Genomic DNA, 9,967 nt, shown 5'->3' with positions numbered 1-9,967 from the left:
GTCACAGACCGGCTGAGGGGGAGGATTCAGATCCTTCACACAGAGTACTGACACCAAAATACTCGGATACAAGTAAAAGTCCTGCAGGGAAAACAGTATTTAAGTAAAAGTTGTCAATGCAGAAAAATCTTCTGAATTTATTCAAAATGAAAAACAGCTTTCTGAAAATGGAGCCACGAAATATTTAACATGACAACTGACTCCTGCCCCCCCTTTCCTTTCCTTTCCTTTCCTTTCCTTTCCTTTCCTTTCCTTTCCTTTCCTTTCCTTTCCTTTCCTTTCCTTTCTTTCATTCCCCTTTCTTTACCTTCCTTTCCTTTATTTTCCTTTCACATTCTTTCTTATATTTCCTTTTCATGTCCTCTCCTTTCTTTACTTTCTTCTCCTCTTCTTTTCCTTTCTCCTTCTTGTCTTCCTTTGTTTTCCTTTCCTTTGTTTTCCTTTCCTTTCCTTTCCTTTCCTTTCCTTTCCTTTCCTTTCCTTTCCTTTCCTTTCCTTTCCTTTCCTTTCCTTCTGACTCCTTTTCCTTTTCTTTCCTGTCTGGTCTTTCCCTGTAATTTCCTAGACTTTCACTTCCTTTCCTTTCCTTTCTTCCCTTTCCCTCCCTCCCACTTTGATGGTAATTGTTAAATGATGAGAAGGCGTTTTCATTTCCTCCTCCCACCTGAGTCAAGCTCTCAGGCCACAGCTGCTGTGCAGGAAAACAAATTAGACCCAAACAAAGACGCTTCTCTGGCTGCCGCTCAGAAATGCACCTGCAGGGAAGTCCTGCCGTCATCCTGCCGTCATTTTTAATGTGCTTTAATGTGACACATGGTGGGGGCGTCCATCCTCCAGTCAGGAGGAAACCTCTCAGAAACACCTCTTCATCGTCCTCTGAGCTGAAGCTTCAGGCAGAGAGGAAGCCACCGCGTCAGAGGCAGAGAAATAAATCAGCAGAGGGCCGCCGCCTCTCACCCACTCTGAGCAATTTACTGCGATAACGACTTTCAAAATCTCTGAGATGGACTTGGGGGGGGGGGGGGGGGGGAAGAAAAAATGAAACAGCGTAGCAGCCTGACAGTTGAAGATGGAGGCAGGATTCTGGGCCAGAAAAATGTGCTTGTGCTCGTGGGGGTTTCCTCTGACTCTCCTCTGCACCTTAATGGAACGCTCCTCAGAGTCTGACCTCTGACCTTTGTTCAGGATCATCATCCTATCATCAGTCGGTGTCTGAACACGAGGACGGACGAGAGCTTCAAGTAAAATCTTGAGACCATAGTCACTGATGTTCCTCTTCATCCAACTGTCTCCGTCCTCTGAGCGTGTGTGCAGCGAGCCGTCAGTCCACGTCCACATGAGACAGGCCGAGAACAGGAAGTCCAACGTTTGATCTTATCTTAACATAGCATCAGTGTGACAGATTTTGTGGAACTTCACTGGTCGTGTCCTCCAGGAGAAGAAGGCTGCGTATTTCAGCCATGTTTGTTAGAGCAAACGTCTAAGACTTGGTTTGTAAGGTTGGGATAAGGCTATGAACTGGAGCATCTAGCTGTGATCAGGCACTTTTTGTGAGTGAGGGTCCTCACATGTAGAGAAGACAAACACGTCAACACGTCTTCATGCCTTAATGTCTGCACACATTCCTCAAGAATGCTCACGCTGCTCTGTCGCTGGACGTGGACACGAGACTATATGAAGCTGATGACGTCTAAATGTGGTTTTCAGCTGCTGAAGGCAAGCGGCCAAAAACTGTGTGAGCGCAGACTGAAGGTCGGAGGAAGACTGTGATTGGCAGCAGCTCGGTGATGCAGGCTGCGAGCTGGTTCTGTTTGGCCTTAAAGCACCGTGATCACATGACGACTGAAGAGGAAGGAGGCGTGCAGACAGCTGAGAAGACGTGTTTCTGCCGCTGGTCTCGCTCGTCTCCGTGTCATCCTGTCCATTAGCTTCCTGCTTTGTCTCCCTCCTTTACTCACTCAGTGTTTTTAGCTGAATGAGGGCGAAGAAGCTTCCTGTCCTGCGTCGTGTTTGGATCTGGAACAAAATTCACCGGCTGAGTGTCTGATGCTCTCTGGACACCGTGAGGGTAAATTAGTCTCTGTGGCTTCACAGAACGATGGCGGCGCACGGCCCTGATCCAGGACCATTAAAACCCTGTTGAGTGCATTGATTGTGGCGCAGGTAGCAGAGGGTGAAGTCCTCAGCCGCCACGGCACAGACGCAGAGATCAATCTGCCTCCGGCTCGATTGTGCGTTTCAGATTGATTGCGTCTGCAGGTGGGAGGCAGCGTTAGCTCTCAGACCTCATTCTGACTCAACGCTCCTCTCTGACCAGCTTCATTTCTGTGGAGAGGTGTGGTGATTGTAGCATCACCTGCGCCAGCCGGTCGGTGATTTTAATCCCATCCAGTCGTTTTTCACCTCAGAGGTAATCCCAGCTGCAGGTGTCTCTGCTGCGCCTCCTCTCATCCAAGCCCCGTCTTTGGATTTTAAATTGAATTGAGATCTTTGTGGTGAAGAGCTGTTTGTTCCCGTTCCCTTTGTGGACCAAGTTTGCTAATCTGATGCTAACGTGCTAACACCAACCAATCATCAGAAGAGTAAGAGCTCCTCAGGTGTGCTGTTGTAACGCAGCTGATGAGGATCGCCGGACGGTGAACGTGCTGCTGAATCGTCCCTGAATGATGACGACGCCCACCTGACCATCAGTTTACCTGCAGGCCGTCATCTGTAGCTCCTGTGCCTGATAATCTGGACTGTTCCTGCCTGATCGTTGTCGACGTCGTTGCTGTTTGGATTTATTTTTTACTGCTTTTCTAAATAAATCATTGAACAGCATCAGCTCAGCTCGGCCGTCTTTGGGTCCCCGTCGCTCCCTCTGACACTGACACGCTGGAAGTTAAAACACGACGACTCTCAGGCGTCTTGAAGCGTCTTTGTCTCTGATTTCTGAGTGGATTCATGGACGTTTATTGAGAGATGATCATCCTCTGAAGTCACACTGAGTAATCAATCAGTGTGTCTTTGGTGTGTGTGCGTGTGTGTGTGTGTGTGTGTGTGTGTGTCTCTTTGGTGTGTGTGTGCTGGCTGAGTTAGGCCTGAGAAGAAGTCACATTCACCTTACGCAGCATCTCTGCCTCCCCTGCAGCTCTCAGCCGTGACATGAAAAGTCAGAGATTACGAGAGTTTGAGTATCTGTGGCGGCTTCGTGGCTCCAGACGTTGTTGAGACATTTCAGTTTGGATCAAAGTGGACGACCAACAGACAGATGGACGGACGGACAGATGGACGGACAGATGGACGGATGGACGGATGGACGGACGGACAGAGAGAGCACGCTCTGACTCTCTGTTTGGGCCCGCGTCCTCTGTTCGTCCTCTGTTTGTCCTCTGTTTGTGGCAGCAAAGCGACGCCTCAGCGGACGCACACCTGGCCTGAAGCTCTGCGTCTCACACCTGTCTGGACCCATGATGCACGTCGGCGGGCGGATAAAGAGGAAACAGCGCTTTGGAGAAAAGTAAACAACCAAACAAAAGCAACAAATGAGTCGATGCAGGTGATGATGTGTGTGTTCATGAACGCGTCATGCTGCCAGCGGGCGCTGAGTGAGAGACACGTGAACGCACCACGCAGCACCTTCTCCACCACGTCAGCCTGTGAGACGCTCGTCTCGCAGCTGTTTCAGGGCTTGTTGTTGACGGCTGTAAAAACACTTCATTCAAAGTGTTTCAGTGTAGGATTTACTAAATATTAGTGGACTTTTAATCCTGCATTCAGAACATTTAAACAGCATCTTAATGTTATTTTAACAGCTGTGCACAGGCTGATGAAATGCATGAAGTACAGATGGTACAAATACCTCAGTACTGCACTGAGTACAGCAGAGTAAATGTACTCAGTTACCTGAACATGATGAAACGCAGCAGCTGACGCGGCCTCCGATCGTCATGTGTCATCATCACAGCCTTCAGCGGCGCAGAGGACAATGACTCGTCACGATGTCATTGATCACATTAGTCTGACCTGGACCCAGATAAGCAGCAGAGGCTGATGGATGGATTAACCAATCAGAAACGATTAATCCGTTTAAGTTTTCGCTAAATTTAACTCGTTATGAGTTGACGAGCTGCAGCAGAGACGCTTTGTGCAGCTCTGACACAGTTTGGACTTTAATCTTTGCTGGTTTTTGTTTAATACTGGCTGATTTTCCTTCTCTGGGCCTCAAACAGCTCATTAAATGAAGCCGTGTGGGAGACGCAGCGGGGACATGTGTCTCTGTGGGACTGACAGCAGTCAACAGAGAAGCTGGTTTAATGTGAATTTAATAAGATTCTCGAGTATTTTCTCAGTCTTAGTCAGTGAAGTGACCAGAAACTACAGCAGTTAACTGGATGAAGCGGAGTGACGCTGACACAAGTCCTCCTCCACATCACACCACCTGCTCTGTCCTCTCATCCACCTGGAGACAGTGTTTGATCCCTGATTGGTCCTGACAGTCCTCTGCAGATGTGTCCGAGGAGTGATTCAGACTCTGGATTCACCTGCCTCCTCTGCTCACCTGGTCCAGGTCTTTCACAGCATCATCACGGACTGAAGACAGACGCTTTGTGTCCCAGTTATGAGTTTGTGCTTTGTTATTTTCCCGTTTCTTTGTCGGTGCAGCAGAATGTGAGCATTAATGTAGATTTACCGGCGCTGACAGCAGTGTGTTAATGGGCTGTGAATACACTGAGTTTGCTCATCACACCTGCGTCACACCTCACCTCATCACACCTGCGTCTGCATCACTAATAATCTTCCTGCAGAGGAAAACTGGTTTGAAATGATCAAAGAGTGTCATGAGATGAGATGAAGACGAGTCTCTAAGACTGAGAAGTGGTTTCAGCATCACAGAGGGACTAAATGGATGATAGATTTGTTGGAATAAAGAAGGTGGCTGTTTTTTTTTCTTCACAGATCACTTCAGGCAGATCATGGAGACCTGCCGTCTATAATATCCACATGTGACGTGGATGCTGGAGCCTGGCAGCGAGGAGAGACAGAACTACAACTCCCAAGGTGCATTTCACCAACAAACAAACAGTCAGAGCTCAAAGGTCAGTTAAAGGCACTGCTAACAAATTATTCCAGATTTCAGTTTGTACTCGACTACATTCATCTGACAGCTTCAGTTCCTCTTCATCTCCCTTCTGTCCAGTGAAAAGCTCGTATCTCCAGCTGTGCTGATGCTGAATGTTTGTGCTGAACTGAAGGATGAAGAGTTCCTTCATGTCTTCTTCAGCTCAGTAAACTCTTCAAAAGCCTCTTGGATCAGCTGAAAAAGCATCGTCACAAAGCTGAAAACAGCCTGTTTCTCTGAGCTTGTCACACTTTCTGGAGATACGTGGTTCTCACAGGACGGCCACATCTACAGCAGGAACATGAATGAACACATGAATGCGGCAGGAACATGAATGAACACATGAATGCAGCAGGATACATTTAGCTGACATTTAGTACTTTTACCTCGTCCACCGTAGTGTCTTTGTCACACAGCACTCGTCGGCGTGAATGAAGGATTGAGGATGAACTCTCAAAGCTGTGAAGGCGGCAGAGCCTCCTCTTCCTGCACACAATGGACTCTGTGAAGCGTTCCTTCTAATTAAAAGTCTTAATGAGAGTAATCATGCGATATGGCTGCTAATGAATGATGAAGCTGCCTGTAATTATGGGCTGTGACCCTCCGCCCACTCCCCTCACCTCAGCCTGAGTGACGCAGACAGTCAGCCGCTCCTTCGTCTTCTTCCTCGTTGCCTCTCCTGTTCGTCAGCTAAGCTGTTTTTTATATATTTTACTTTGATTTTCTACAATGAGCCAAAACAGACGTGTGTCTTATTGTTTCTCTGCTTCTGTTCACGTGTCTTCATACAGATGTTCTGTGGCCGCAGTCAAACACGTGTGGACGTCTTCAGCGTGTTAAGGACACGTGTCTCAGGTCCCGCCGGCGTCCATCCTGTCAGCTCCGTCTGTCACGCGGTGACAGCTGTGATGACAGGATGAACTGAGCAGAGTGAATTCTGGTCCTGATCTGAACCCTGATCCTGGATCAGGTCTGACTTGGTTAGAATTAGAAGAAGTTTAAGCTTCAAACACTCGTCTTCATCACCACAAACTGTTGAAACAGCTGGCAGCCATCACGTCACCCCCCCTCCTCCTCTTCCTCCCCCCTCCTCTTCCTCCTCCTCTTCCTGATATCTGTTGTAGAAATATATCTAAACTCTAACAGGAGGACAACCTGCAGCCTGACTCTCAGCCCTGGACATCGTGTCCTGTCTTTGTCTGGATTTGAAGACATTTTCTATTTGATCTTTTGATTTGATTTTTTTTGCGATGGCTGTCTCCTCCAGACGCTGAGCTGAGCTGAAGTTTTTCCTTCAGATGTCACAACCACAGCAGAGTGATAGCAGGACCTGTTCCACTCGCCGTCCATCCTTCTCCAGAGCGCATTACGAACCATTACTGATCAGTTTGCTTTATTCCCTGTGGACTGTTCCAACATGCTGCTGCTGTCCTCTTCAGGAGGACGATGTCTCTCCTGTTCAGCTCACTTTGACTGCGAGGCAGCGTCGAAGCTACAGCTGGTGTCTGCACCTGCTGTTCTCCACATGTCAACTTTAAGTCAAACCTTCCAGGAGGTTTCAGGTTGAAAGCGAGCTGAACGTGTCTTCATGTGATGGAGCTCTGTGGTGGTGCTGTCATAAACCTCATGCTACCAGTCAGTCGATGGATCCGTTTCATCTGGTCCATCTGTGCAGTGACACTATTAATTATCCATACTGACAACAGTATTCTGTATATATCATGCGAATACATGGACTCTGGTGGAAAATTCAGTCCTGTAATACAACACATGACATTAGTGGTTTCCCAAACTGTATTAGTCTTTGTGTGGAAGCTGTAAGAAACATAAAAACTGCAGAGAAACAGTGTTCAACCAGCTCAGGCAGCACGCAGTCACGTCATGTCGCAGCACGTCTCGTAACAGCAGTCGTGTCACATGTTACATGACACCTGTTAGCAGTCGTGTCACATGTCACATGACACCTGTTAGCAGTCGTGTCACATGTCACATGACACATGTCAGCAGTCGTGTCACATGTTACATGACACCTGTTAGCAGTCGTGTCACATGTTACATGACACCTGTTAGCAGTCGTGTTACATGTTACATGACACCTGTTAGCAGTCGTGTTACATGTCACATGACACCTGTTAGCAGTCGTGTTACATGTCACATGACACCTGTTAGCAGTCGTGTCACATGTCACATGACACATGTCAGCAGTCGTGTCACATGTTACATGACACCTGTTAGCAGTCGTGTCACATGTTACATGACACCTGTTAGCAGTCGTGTTACATGTCACATGACACCTGTTAGCAGTTGTGTCACATGTCACATGACACCTGTTAGCAGTCGTGTCACATGTCACATGACACATGTCAGCAGTCGTGTCACATGTCACATGACACGTCAGCAGTCGTGTCACATGTCACATGACACATGTCAGCAGTCGTGTTGTGTTACTTCGTTCTGTTGCGTTCTGACAAACAGCACCAGGTTAATTCAGTTTGTTATACTTCAGTAATTAGTGGCTCAGGAGCTCGATCACCGGGCCTCGGCGGTCGAAGTGTCCTCAGGCAAGACACTGATACTGGGAGCAGGATGGTCCTGATGCTGTGTGTCAGTGTGTGAGTGTGTTCATGCTGGTAATGAGCAGCCAGCGTATGAATGTGTGTGTGTGGGTGAATGCAGGCTTGTGTCATAAAAGGCTCTGAGTGGTGAAAAGCTCTGCATGAATTCAGTCCGTGGACCAGAAATAAGTCCTTAGCTGACGGATTTGCTGACCATTGGATCAGAGATGTGCAGGACGTACAAGATGGTGGATGACAGGAACTCCGACATGAGTTTTGGTTCATTTAGACCAAACATCTGCATCACGTCATCCGAGGAGGGTCGACTCAAGGACGACTGGGCCGGCTGCAGGTGCTGGAAAATGTTCGGCCTCTCATCCAGTTACCCTTCATTCAACCCTCGCCGCCTGGATGACGGAGAGCTCTCGTGTTGCTTTGCATTGTGGGAAGTAAACTGGCCACAGTCAGAGCGGCAGAGAGGCCGAAGAGGTCTTTTTCCACTGCCTCAAACAAATGGAAAGAAATGTTGTGTTTTGTTTTTCACCACATTAAAACAGCTGTGACCCCAAAACTGAGGCGCTTTCATACCCATGAATTTTTCATGTCTGTCCACCTCCAGTCAGCCGTGTGTCGTCCTCACTTCAACTCTGCATAATGCACGCTTTAAACGGTCCCGACGGGCGCACAGCATGACGGATGCTCCACAGGCTAAAATGAGTGACATCTGCATTACAGCACTTTATGCTATTACAGAAATCCTCAGAAGTGTTGGCCTTTAGATTAGAGGTTTGAGTGACAACGGCACGAACGAGCACCTGTAACGGCTCGCTCTGCATGGAGGGACCTTCAGGCGATGCCAGAGGGGAGCAGCTCTTACTCCACCAGGACGCAGCCCAGAGATCATGTTTGAACCGGCGTGTTCAGAGACGGCCTGGAGGGACGGATGCTCTTCAGCTCCCCGGTCTGAAGTGCTGTGTCTGCAAAGCAGCTCAGTTTGGACGCAAAGGACAGACGAGCAACCCGAGCAGATCCAGATCAGAAGAGGCAGGATGCAGTGACCTGATGTTTGGTGAAAATCTGAGTTTTCATGAGAACAGTGCACGTTTGCTCTGCAGTTCACACAAACGTGAAAAGTGATCAGATCAATCATTTGTCTGCACTAAGCACAGATTCACGCTGCCGATTAATAATTACTGCAAACAAAGTGCTAATTTGTGCTCTCGAATGAATAATTAGTGCACACAAATTGCTGCCAAATTAGCCTGAAATGGCAGCGAGCTGGAGGTGCAGTTCCTCGCTGCTGCTTGTTGACAGCTGATACAGGTTGGTGATAAACAAAAGCCCACACGCAGGTGAGGGATTATGGGATTACCGCACAGCTGGTGTGTTTGAAGAATCCCAGCAAAATGTCAGGATTCTGTGACGTGGAAAAACCTTCCTGCATGTTTGAGCCGTCAGCGGCGTCGCGCTAACACAATCACCCTCTAATGAGCGTCCTCATCATCACTTTGTAATGGACTCTGGGGGTTTAGTGCCCTTTAGCAAATCTCCTCTGCCAGCCCCACCTGCCCCCCAGGCCGGAGAGATGACCTACTGACTCTCAGGATGTTATAATGCATCACAACAGAAGCAGAGGTTAATAGCATCTGCTGGTCCAGTGTGGGTCTTCACAGATCGCCGTGGTGTCGTCGCTGAGCGTGATGGAGATCAGGGGATCAGACGTCTGAACCCGCTCGGTGACGTCTGCTTCAGCAGCTGAATGCGTGGAAGTGCACGGCTTTCTTTCTCATTCAGTTTGGCTTTAAACAGTAATCATCCTCATCCTCATCGTCATCCTCATCAGCCTGACCTGAGAGCAGCAGCGTCCCTGTGCGACCTCGACTCTAAACTTTTTACACACGCGTCTTTTCAAAAGTACGTCTGATGGAAATCTGCCGTTAATGTTGAGAAACCTGATGATTATTCATGAACTTCATGAATATCCTCACGTTCCTCAGTCAGCTTCAGTCAGGCTGGTGGATCAGGAGTGCGGTGTTGGACTGGTGGACAGATGGACGGACAGACAGACTCGCAGGGCTGATTGGACGGCAGGCTCGCTACAGATGGCACAAATCTCACAGACAAAAGCTACAGTGTTTCACCGCTTCAAAGCCAAACTATAGCCGCCATGTTTGTCCTGCTGATCGTCCTCAAACATATCAGTGGACGGACGCGGTCAGCGTCAGAGCGGCGTCCTCCTGCCCCCCCCGTCTCAGCCACGTGCTTCACGGTCAGGGTTGGGGGTGTTCATTAAAAATGGCAGCTGTTTGGC

This window comes from Chaetodon trifascialis, chromosome 20 (genome assembly GCF_039877785.1).
Source record: "Chaetodon trifascialis isolate fChaTrf1 chromosome 20, fChaTrf1.hap1, whole genome shotgun sequence".
Classification (NCBI taxonomy): Eukaryota; Metazoa; Chordata; class Actinopteri; order Chaetodontiformes; family Chaetodontidae; genus Chaetodon; species Chaetodon trifascialis.
This window is presented reverse-complemented; position numbering follows the sequence as displayed.